The sequence below is a fragment of the Adiantum capillus-veneris genome, chromosome 4 (assembly GCF_014529385.1).
Source record: "Adiantum capillus-veneris isolate H3 chromosome 4, ASM1452938v2, whole genome shotgun sequence".
Lineage (NCBI taxonomy): Eukaryota > Viridiplantae > Streptophyta > Polypodiopsida > Polypodiales > Pteridaceae > Adiantum > Adiantum capillus-veneris.
This window is the reverse complement of record NC_140934.1, coordinates 71648008-71660160: the sequence shown is the minus strand read 5'-3', so window position 1 is coordinate 71660160 and position 12153 is coordinate 71648008.

Below are 12153 nucleotides of genomic sequence, written 5' to 3'. Positions count from 1 at the left end.
GGTACCCTATATGATAGTAAGAAATCCTTTATTCTCTATGTTTGCACCCTATGGACGTAGGGCCACAAGGTAGCCTCTATGCTAGTAAGAAATCCTCTCTGCTCAATATTGAAACCCTATGGCCCCAAGGCCATAGGATGTCCTCTATGCTAGTAAGAAAAACCCTCTACGCTGTATGTTGGCACCCTATGGAGATTTGAGGGCCACAAGGTACCCTTTATAATGCTACTAAGAAACCTTGTGTACATCGACAACCTACAGCCCTGGGCCATAGGGTGCATCGAATGGCTCCTACGCCACATGGTGCCCTCTATTGTAGAAAGGAAACCTCTGTGCTCTACATTGACACTCTATGGCCCCAAGGCCATAGAGTGCCCCTTACACCTAGTATGAAACCATTGAAACTCTATATTAGAATCTAAAGACCGTAGGCCACAAGGTGAGCTCTATGTTAGTAAGAAACCATCTAAACTCTATGTTGGTAGCCTATGGCCCAAAGGCCATAGAACCCTTTAGGAGCATTCCCCACAAAGACCACCTTATGGCCCCATGGTGATTTAGTGGCCTAGGTTCCCTTGTTAAGACTCTTTTATTTTTGTATCATATGGCCCCAGGGAAATAAGCTATCCTTTATGCTATCAAAAAACCGTTTATGCTCGTTGTTGGAATCATATGGCCCCAAGGCCATAGGGTGATCTCTATGCTAGCAAAAAACCCTCCATGCTATATGTTTGCACGCTATGGAACCAAGGAAAGAGGGTGTCCTCCATGATAGTAAGAAACCCTCTATGATCTAAGTTTATACCCCATTTGACTATAGTGACACCCTAGGGCCACAAGGTGCCCTTCAACTTAGGAAGAGACCCTTTATGCCGTAAATTGGGACTCTTTGGCCTGAGGGTCATAGGGTGACTTCTATGCTAGTAGGATACATTATATGGTCTAGGTTTCCACTCTATAGTGTAGGACTAAAAGGTTTGCTCTATGAAGAAACCATGTATACTATATGTTGGCATTGTATGGCCCTAGGGATAGAAGGAAACTCTAGGGCTATAGGGTGTCCTCTATGCTACTATCATATGGTGTGTGAGAATTCTCTACTATATATTAAAAAACCAATTTATTGGCACTATGGAGTCCCAAGGGCAACAAGATGCTAATAAAAAGCCCTCTATGCTCTATGTTGGCACCCTTTGGTCCCAAGGCCATAGGGCGGTCTTTATGCTAGTAAAATTCCCTCTATGCACTATGTTTACGTGTATACTTATAAGAAGCCATTTATGCACTATGTTGGCGTCTTATGACCCTAGATCCATAATATTTCCTCTACGGTAAAAGAGAAAGTGTACATGGGATATGATGGCATCCTATGGTCCTAGGACCATAGGGTTTCCTGTATGCTAGCAAATTGTGTAAGCAAAAAAATGCGATAATATATGCAACACGATATACAAAATTGAATCATTATCATACATCATACATTTGTTGCTTTACCACACAGTTGAAGGGGTCTTTGCCTTCAAATATCATCATAACATTCAAACATTTAAATCAAAATTTCAAGTACTTTAATTCACAAATGCATTGATCTGTTGGTGGATGGAAGGTCCGGCTCACCATGCACTTTGATTTACAAATCCTAAGGGGCAAAAGTATTTGTGCTGGATTCTCCTTATGGCATTGCACATGTTTTGGAACTTGCATTGCCTTCTACTTCCAATTTACAAACTTAAACAATGGTTATACATTATACAATCATTTCTTTGCAATAAACCTTGATACAATGTTCCGATTGCTACATGACAAGCTAAAAAATTCTACTAGTCATAGCTTCTCTCTATTGAAAAAAATTCAAGATATAAATTCCAATTCTCTGCATCATCTAGAAGAGAAACAAAATCATAGTTTGGAACAAAATACTCGCACTTTATATCTTTGAATAAAATCTTGTTACAATCAAAGAACTAGATCTTCACATAATCCAAAGGACAAATGCTTCAATAACCATTTATACTACTATCTAAGCAAATAATTGGCATTTACAACAAATGTTTAATCTAGTTAGTTGCAATAGAAAGATAATTATTTCAAAGAAAATATTTTTAATCTAGTTAGTTGCAATACAAAGATAATTATTTCAAACGGTTACACCATCAATTCACAATAGAAGAACTTACACCCAACAAAAAATGATCATACATCAATTGTTCAAACTCTCATTTTGGAATTTTGAGGACTAAATAGTTTTTAGTTTTTTCTAGCTTATTTCATTCTCAATATAATATTAAACCTTAATCACAAGATAAGAAATATATGTCCCTAATGTATATGGACACAAGATATAAGGCCAACGAAAAATGTTCTTGAAACACTTAAAGAGTCTTTAGGTGACCTAGAATAACCAACCTATGGTCTAAAGGCCATAGGGTGTCATGTGATGGTTTATAAGATGTGTCCATAAGAGCTACATGATTTGCATCCATAGGGTGATTTAAGTGCCCCTGTGGAGATTCTATGTCACCACCCTATGGCCCTAAGGCCTTAGGGTATCCCAAATAATCTTGGATAACTTATGTTTCCTTCTAGAATAGCCCAAATACTTATGTGCCCGTTTAGAGACTTTATGTAATCTCTCTATATACATAAGATTGTAGGATAGATGTGTTGACACCCTATGGCCTTAAGGCTGTAGACTAGTCCAAATGCTTATGTGCCCTTTTAAAGACTCTATGTAATCACCCTATATCCGTAAGATTGTAGGGTAGCCAAATGCTTTTGGGGGATTCTATGTTGACACCCTATGCGCCTAAGGCTATAGAGTAACCCAGATGCTTATGAGCCCGTTTAGAGACTCGATGTAATCACCCTACATCTGTAAGGTTTTTGGGTATCCCATTTTATTTTGGGGGATTCTATGGCCCTAGGGCCATAGGTTTTCATGTCTACAAAGAACTCTATGATCCTCAAGTCATAGTGTATTCTTCCCAAACCTCATATGATCAATTAACTTTAAAGTATTACATAATATGCATCTTATGACCATATATAAATGTAGAATTCTATTTACCAAAACATGTCCATATAATATCATACACTTAAGTCTAATTTATTTATTGTTAAAAAACTCAAACTCACAAGTTCACATTTTTTCAAAGAAAATAAATTGAGAACAATAACGAGCCAAACATCAATGTTTTTAGCATCATGGGCAGATTTGAGATGGGACAAATAAAATAAAATGACACCAATAGTAATCTAAATATCAGTAATGTAATATCATGGGTGGCTAGCTTAACCTGTTTCCTATAGACTTTCTAGAATGGCCTCAGCACTTGCATCCAATGGTTCTTCAATTTCTTCTTCCTCTGAATCCTTGGCATTGACTTTCTCTGTGTTATCCACACCTGCCCACCTTCTAAGATCAAGGTCTTCTTCCACTATGAAATGGCAAAGAGATTCCAATTGCGTCATTTGATCACTACTACATGCAACTGATATCACCTTTCTCTGTTGTTGTAGTGCCTCTTTAGTCCCATACCCTAATGAGAAGATGTCTATCACTTGATGATCTTCTTTGAGATAGATGCATTTGATTGCGTGACGTTAAAAAAAGGATTTGGCCGTGGTCAAAGCATCATACTCGTCGCCATTGATGCAGAGAGCATGCATTGGCTCCAATAATGACTCTTTAACACTAGAGTAGTTGGTGTACTGCTCTCCTTGACTGAAAAATGACCAAACTCCAAATACTACTTTGCGAAGAGCACATGTTTGGATGGTCTTTGATCCCATTAAGGAGCTCAAAGGTAGAACGTGCATTTCATACCATTTAGCTTTTTCAGAAATTGCCTTCTCTAGGGAAGCAGCATGTTGATACTTGACTAAGCCGGCAATTAAAAACTCTAATGGGTGATGTGCTACCCCACATACTCCATCAATTACTTTACCAAATTGGGCAGCACTCCAACCACTAGATGTAATACTTTTGTGTGTTGTGTCTATGATGCAAACACCAACACAAATTTTAGAGCTATTCTCACTGCAGAGAAACTCAATGCCTTCCAAATTCTTTCCAACACACTTGATTGTCCATGGTAAAATGAATTGAAAACTAGAAGTGCCATTCTTTTGTGCAATGATCCACTGCACATATCCCCTAGTGATCTCAGGAATTGGCTCTTTCTCCTTTCCTTTTTGTAGTAGGAGATTTAGCCATTGCGTACAACTCGTGAAGAGAGATTTGTAAATCTCATCTGTAATGTTATAATAAGACTTACATTTATCCCATGAAGTAACTGCTATTTTTGATAGATCTATCTCTTTAAATGCCATCAACATTTGAGGCTCAAAAACCCTGGTCTTCTTTAAGACCGTTGCACGTGCAGTGAGGTCGAGCATGCCCGCTTGTTGGTGTGGTTGCTTCACTAAGAAGATCTTCTCATCTGCCAGCTCTTGTTGTAGTAGCTTGACATCATTATCTTCTAAACCAACTAGGCATCTAAAGGTTGTTATGCTTGGCTTTCGCCCACGAGAAGTTGATGTCTGATGCTTCTCCAAGATGTGTATCCATTGATCATAGATTTCATCATCGTACATGACCATGTGCGCTTCTTTGTTGGCAAATGATTTATGGTTGAACACGATGGTCGCCACATTTACAACGGCCTTCAAAATAAAGAAAAGAAAATTAACTTTATTTCAAGACATATTTGCAACAAAACAAGCATAGGGAAGTGGAACTTACATCCCAACCTGCTCGACTTGGATGACCGACAGGAACACCTGCCTTGGGTTTTGTTGGTTTAGAATATGCAAGACATTCACTACGGCCATGCTTCAAGACCGCTACATAAGGCTGGTGTTTCATTGGTGTTATTCTCTCCATGTTCTCCATTTTGGAAATTCAAACAGCAACCTCTTTCAGAGCGTCTACCACTATCCTTGCAATTCTAAACTTGTAGAACTCTTTTCTCAAAGCATACTTAGTGCTGTTGTTACGCAAAAAAGTTCTAGCCGCTATGATGGAATTTTGACCAGCTGGAATCCATTAGTGGTATGTTGATAGCTTTTCTCCATGCACTTTAGCTGTTTGTAAAGGCATTTTTGTAATTGGGTTATAGGACATCAAGTCTGCTGCACTGGAGACTGACCTAGAGTGCCCTGCAAATTGCTTCAAGAGATATTTCAAAGATACATCTGACAATGGTCTGCATCTATAGCCTTCTGGTGCAAGGTTGCATTGCTCAACTGGGATCAATTGGGTAAATTATACACCAAATTTAAAATAGTGGTCAATTTCGACGTATCCATCTAGCCCACTCTTAGAAGTTTTGGCAACTTCTTTATCAAGATCTTTTTCTTTGTGCTATAAAATAGAGTCTAACACAGCTAAGGATGCTGAGTTCACAACCACTGCCACTGAGGGGGTTCCAACTGTTAGGGTTGCAAGTCCACTAGAATCTCCTTCTTCTTGAGTCTCTAAGGGTATAACTTAAAGATTTTCTTTGGCCACATTTCCACTATTTTCTCCAAGTGAGGGAGTCTAACTCTCCTTGAGCATCTTAGATTGATTTGATGTACCTGTGTCTTCATTCTTTTGCTTCTTATTCTTCTTTGTGCTGCTCAATTTACCTAAATATTGATTGAATTTCGTAAATCCCTCAATATATAAGTCTATAAAGTTATCACTTGGAGTGTCGTCTTGAAGCTCCACCCACCTTGCTTTTGTCATTGTCACTCCTTCATAATCAACCTTCACCAATTTTTGAGCAAAGGCCACAGGCTCCAACAAGTAGGAGTCACCATTGAGTAGTTTTACTCCAAAGCATGGAGACATTTCAAGATCTGAACAATCTTTCTTTATCTCCTTGACAATACCACAGTCCTTGAAGGGCAATTTCTCTTTATCTTGAAAGAACAAGTGGACTTTCTCATCACTTCCACCATTTGGTAAGTGAAAATCTAGATACCAAGAACTTGGTGTTGAGCCTATTGCATCAACTGACTTTGACTTTCTCTTCTGAGACATTTTCTGTAAAAGGAATGACATATATTTAGACAAGATGGATATTATTACATCCATATGGACCTAGGGCCATAGAGTCACCTCTATGTTTAACCATGTGGTCCTAGGTCCAAAGGGTGCCAACAAAATGGTTCTGCAAGTGTACCTAGGACACTCTATGGTAGTGTGATCTAATGTTCCCTTATGACATTAGAGGACCCTCAAAGAATTATCCCTTGAATGGCCTAAATACCCCTTTAGAGCCTCTACACCAGCACCATATGGCAATATGTGGCCTGAAGGCCATAGGGTCCCCTGCATGCTAGTAAGAACCTCTATGCTCTGCATTGGCATCCTATGGCCCCAAGGCCACAAGGTGGCCACAATGTTTTAAAGAAACACTTCATGAGGGTTTTCTGGTAACCTATGACCCCAGCGCCATATGGTGCTCTCCATGCAAGTAAAAACCATTATTTGCTCTATATTGAGGAGACCTTGTGGGATGAAGTCCATAGGGTCCCCTCTATGCTAGTAAGAACCTTTGTTTACTCTATAATGGCACCCTGTGGCCTGAAGGTCATAGGGTTCCCTCTATGCTACTAAGAATCTCTTTGTGCTCTATGCTCTATCGTCTATTCTCTATGATCTATATTGACTTCCTATGGCCCCAAGACCACAAGGTGCCCTCATCGTTTCCAAACACACCTCATTGTTTTGCTATGGCCCTAGGGCCATAGCTCTCTATGACGATAAAAAGCACCATGCTCTATATTAGCTCCCTAATGCCTGAAGGCCATAATGTTGGCCTCAAGGGCCCCAAGGGTGCTCTGTATGCCAATGAAAAATACTATTCACTCTGTATTGAGAAGACCTTGTGTGATGAAGGCCATAGGAACCCTTCTATGATGGATTTTTGACAACCAATCCCCCTAGGTCAGGATGTTCTATATGCTAGTAAAAACACTATTTGCTCTATATTGGCAGCATGTGACTTGAAATCCATATGGTCCCCTATATTCTAGTAAGAGCCTCTCCATGCTCTATATGACACCCTTTGGCCTGAAGGCCATAGGGTCCGATCTTTGCTAGTAAGAACTGGTCTATGCTCTATATTGGCACCCTATGGCCTGAAGGCCATAGGGTCCCTGTATGCTAGTAAGAACCTCTCTATGCTTTACACATCCAATGACCCCAAGGCCACAAGTTTCCCTCTATGTTTTGAAGAAACCCTTCAGGAGGGTTTTTTGGCAACCTATGGGCCCAGGGCCATAGGGTGCTCTCTATGCCATTGAACAACCCTCATTGTTTTGGTACCCTATGGCCCCAAGTATAAAGCACTATTTGGTCTCTCTATGCTAGTAAGAACTGATCTTTGTTCTATATTGGCACCCTTTGGCCTGAAGACCATAGGGTCCGCTCTGTGCTAGTAAGAACTGATCTATTCTCTATATTCTCTATATTTAGGCCATAGGGTCCCCTGTATGTCAGTAAGAACCTCTCTATGCTCTACACATACTATGACCCCAAGGGCACAAGGTGCCCTCTATGTTTTGAAGAAACCCTTCATGATGGTTTTTTGGCAACCTATGGACCCAAGGCCATAGGGAGCTCTCTATGCTAGTAAAAACACTATTTTCTCTATATCCTAGAGACTTTGTGGGTTGAAGGCCATAGGTTCCCCTCTATGCTAGTGAGAACCTCTGTTTTCTCTACGTTGACACCTTGTGGCCTGAAGGCCATAGGGTTCCTTGTATGCTAGTAAGAAGCTCTATATACTCTATGCTCTATTCTCTATATTGACATCCTATGGCCCCATGTATAAAGCACTATTTGGTCTCTCTATGTTAGTAAGAACCGATCTATGCTCTATATTGGCACCCTATGGCCTAAACGCCATAGGGTCCCCCCTATGCTAGTAAGTAACTCTCTATGTTCTACACACCCTATATGTTTTGAAGAAACCCTTCATGAGGGTTTTTTAGCAACCTATGGACCCAGGGCCATAGGATTCTCTCTATGCCATTGAGGAGACCTTGTGGGCTGAAGGCCATAGGGTCCCCTCTATGCTAGTAAGAACCTTTGTTTTCTCTACGTTGACACTCTGTGGTCTGAAGGCCATAGGGTTCCCTCTATGATAGTAAGAAGCTCTCTATGCTCTATGCTCTATATTGACATCCTATGGCCCCAAGGCCACAAGGTGCCCTCATAGTTTTGTAAAAACCCTCATTGTTTTGTCACATTATGCTCCCAAGTATAAAGCACTATTTGGCCTCTCTATGCTAGTAAGAACCGATCTATGCTCTATATTGGGACCCTATGGCGTTCAGGCCATAGGGTTCTATTTATGCTAGTAAGAACCTCTCTATGCTCTACACATCTTATGACCCTAAGGGCACAAGGTGCCTTGTATGTTTTAAAGAGACCCTTCATGAGGGTTTTTTTGGCAACCTATGGACCCAGGGCCATAGGGTGTTTTATATGCCAGTAAAAAACACTATTGCTCTATATTGATGAGACCTTGTGGGCTGATTCAGGCCATAGGGTCCCCTCTATGCTAGAACCTCTGTTTTCTCTATATTGAGACCCTGTGGCTTGAAGCCCATAGGGTTCCCTCTATGGTAGTAATAATCTCTCTATGCTCTATGCTCTATGCTCTATGCTCAAATGCTCTAAATTGACATCCTATGGCCCCAAGGCCACAAGGTTCCCTCATTGTTTTGAAAAAACCCTCATTGTTTTGACACCTTAAGGCCCCACGTATAAAGCACTATTTGGTCTCTCTATGCTAGTAAGAACCGATCTATGCTCTATATTGGGATCCTGTGGCCTTCAAGCCATAGAGTCCCCTGTATTCTTGTAATAACCTCTCTATGCTCTACACATCTTAAAGAAACCATTCATGACAGTTTTTTGGCAACCTATGGACCCAGGTCCATAGGGTGCTCTCTATGCTTGTAAAAAAACACTATTTTCTCTATATTGAGGAGACCTTGTGGACTGAAGGCCGTAGGGTCCCCTCTATGCTATTAAGAATCTCTGTTATCTCTATATTGACACCCTGTGGCCTGAAGGCCGTAGGGTTCCCTCTATGGTAGTAAGAATCTCTCTATGCTCTTTGCTCTATTCTCTATGCTCTAAATTCACATCCTATGGCCCCAAGCACTATTTAGTATCTCTATGCTAGTAAGAACCGATCTATGCTCCATATTGGGAGCCTGTGGCCTTCAGGCCATAGAGTCTCCTGTATTCCAGTAAGAACCTCTCTATGCTCTACACATCTTATGATCCTAAGGACACAAGGTGCCCTGTATGTTTTAAAGAAACCATTCATAACAGTTTTTTGGCAACCTATGGACCCAGGTCCATAGGGTGATCTCTATGCCAGTAAAAAACAATATTTTCTCTATATTGAGGAGACCTTGTGGGCTGAAGTCCATAGGGTCACCTCTATGATAGTAAGAACCTCTGTTATCTCTATATTGACACCCTGTGGCCTGAAGGCCATAGGGTTCCCTCTATGGTAGTAAGAAGCCATCTAAACTCTTTGCTCTATGCTCTACATAGAGATCCTATGGCCCCAAGGTAGATTGTCACCCTATGGCCCTTGGACCACAAGGTCTTTAGATGGGACAGAGGGAATCCAAGGGCGCGAGGGTGGCCTACATACGTAGGGTACACCATGGTATATATTAACGGGCACCATGGCAGTCCCATGCACCTAGGGCTCTAGGGCCATAGGATCTCCAAAAGGAACATAGGGAATCATATGGCCCTTGCGATTGTACATTGCCACCCTATGGAACTTGGGCCATAGGGTCTTCAGATCGAACATAGGGCAACTTGTGACCCTAGGGAACATAGGGAATCCTATGGCCCTTCTGATTGTAGGTTGTCACCCTATGGCCCTTGGGCCACAAGATCTCTAGATGGGACGTAGGGCACCCTGTGATCCTATGGATATAGGGCCATAGGATCTCCAAAAAAAACATATGGAACCCTATGGCCCTTGAGATTGTACAAATACACCCTATGGCCCTTGGGCCACAAGGTCTCAAGATGGAACATAGGGCACCTTTTGATCCTATGGCCATAGGTTCCTTATGTTCCTTTTGGAGATTTTATGGCGCTAGGGCCATAGGATCTTCAAAAGGAACATAGGGAAGCATATGGACCTTGTGATTGTACATTGCCATCCTATGGCCCTTGGGCCACAGTGTCTCTTGATGGGACATAGGGCACCCTGTGATCCTATGTCCGTAGGGCCCTATGTTCCTTTTGGAGATCCTATGGTCCGAGGACCATAGTACCTCCAAAAGGAACATAGGGAGCCCTGTGATCCTATGTTCGTAGGGCCTTATGTTCATTTTGGAGATCCTATGGTTCGGGACCATAGGATCTCCAAAATGAACATAGGGAACCCTATGGCCCTTGAGATTGTACATTCCCACACTATGGCCCTTGGGCCACAAGGTCTCCAATAGGTCACCCTTTGATCATATGGCCCTAGGTTCTTTATGTTGCTTTTGGAGATTCTATGGCCCTAGTGCCACCCTATCTCCAAAAGGAACATAGGAAACCCTATGGCCCTTGAGATTGTACATTGCCACCCTAAGGCCCTTGGGCCACAAGGTCTTTAGATCGGACATAGAGCACCATGTGATCCTATGGCCATAGTGCCATATATATGTTTTGGAGATCCTATGGCCCTATGGCCATAGGATCTTCAATAGGAACATAGGGAACCCTATAACCCTTGAGATTGTACATTGTCACCCTATGGACAGATGTGACATTGGTCACCCTATAGTATGATGTGAGACCACCCTATGGCCTTATGGTCATAGGGTGCCTTAGGGCCATATGTTACTCTTTAGTATGAGGTGAAACCCTATGTAGCCACACCTTGCCTGCCCTTCTAAAGATTCAATGTCTAGTTTTATTTTAGTGACTACAAGTGAATTTAAAGAAACTATATTACACCATATCTTACAAGCACATATAGTGTACACTTTCTTTCCCACCTTCTTGCCTCTTTTTTTTTTCCCATCCTCCTGCAACTGAACCCTAATCCATCCTCATACAACAGCGTGCTCTACTCGTCCTCTTACAACGTGTGCCCAACTACCCACAACCCAATTATAGGTATCTATAGTTTCAGCATTTTATGTAGTTATTGTCTTTTGCATTTGCAGGTTTATAATTTTTTGTTGTAATTATAGATTTTTGCAGTTAGAGTTTTACAATTTTACAGTATTAGGTCACTTATGAGGAGTTTTCTGTTTTACAGATTTAGGTCCCTAATAAGAGTTTTTCGTTTTACAAATTAAGGTCCCTAATAAGTGTCTTCTGTTTTATATTTTTAGGTCTCTGATTAGAGTATTCTATATTACAGTTTTAGATCTCTAATTAGAGATTTTTCTGTTTTATAGTTCTATAGTCTACAGTTTTACAATTTTAGAGATGTAATTAATGATTTTTGTTTATTGTTCTGGACAGAGGTGATTCACAACACTGCTGAAACGTAATTTGATTAAGAACAGTTAAAACTGAATTAAGCAAAAAGATTAGGGTTTCTACATGTTACCTCTAAGTAAATATGTGTTTGATGAAAACCGGCTGCAGCAGTAGCAAGCAGTAACTTAGGTGTGTTGAGGCCGCACGATGGTGGTAACAGATCTGTCTTTGGGAGGTCGCGACAGCAGTCCTTCTATTGAAGGTTGTGGCGATGGCTTCGCGTAGATCTTTGTGCGCGTCCCAACGATGGCGTAGAACTGTATGCGTAGGGAGAGAGGGAGAGAGAGACATAGAAAGACAAGCTCTGTGCAGGCTTCTGTGTAGGTTTCGAGCAAGAAACAAGAGAGAGAAAGAGAGCGATAGCACGGAGAAAATTGTGGTAGAGAGAGAAAGAGAGAGATAAGGATAGTTAGGTTAGGTTAGAAATTCAAAATTCGAATTTTGAATGTAGGGGTTGTTCTCACGGATTTGCAGTCGAGATTACTAGAGTTCTAGGCTTTGTGCGAAAATGAAACATAGCTCGTCGGCACGGCTTTGTCAATGTCCATATCTTTGTAGTACGAGTGGAACGACACCCATGAGGCAAAATTTGACTTGAGAATCAAAATCTGCATAGTAAAAAATACACTAAAAAT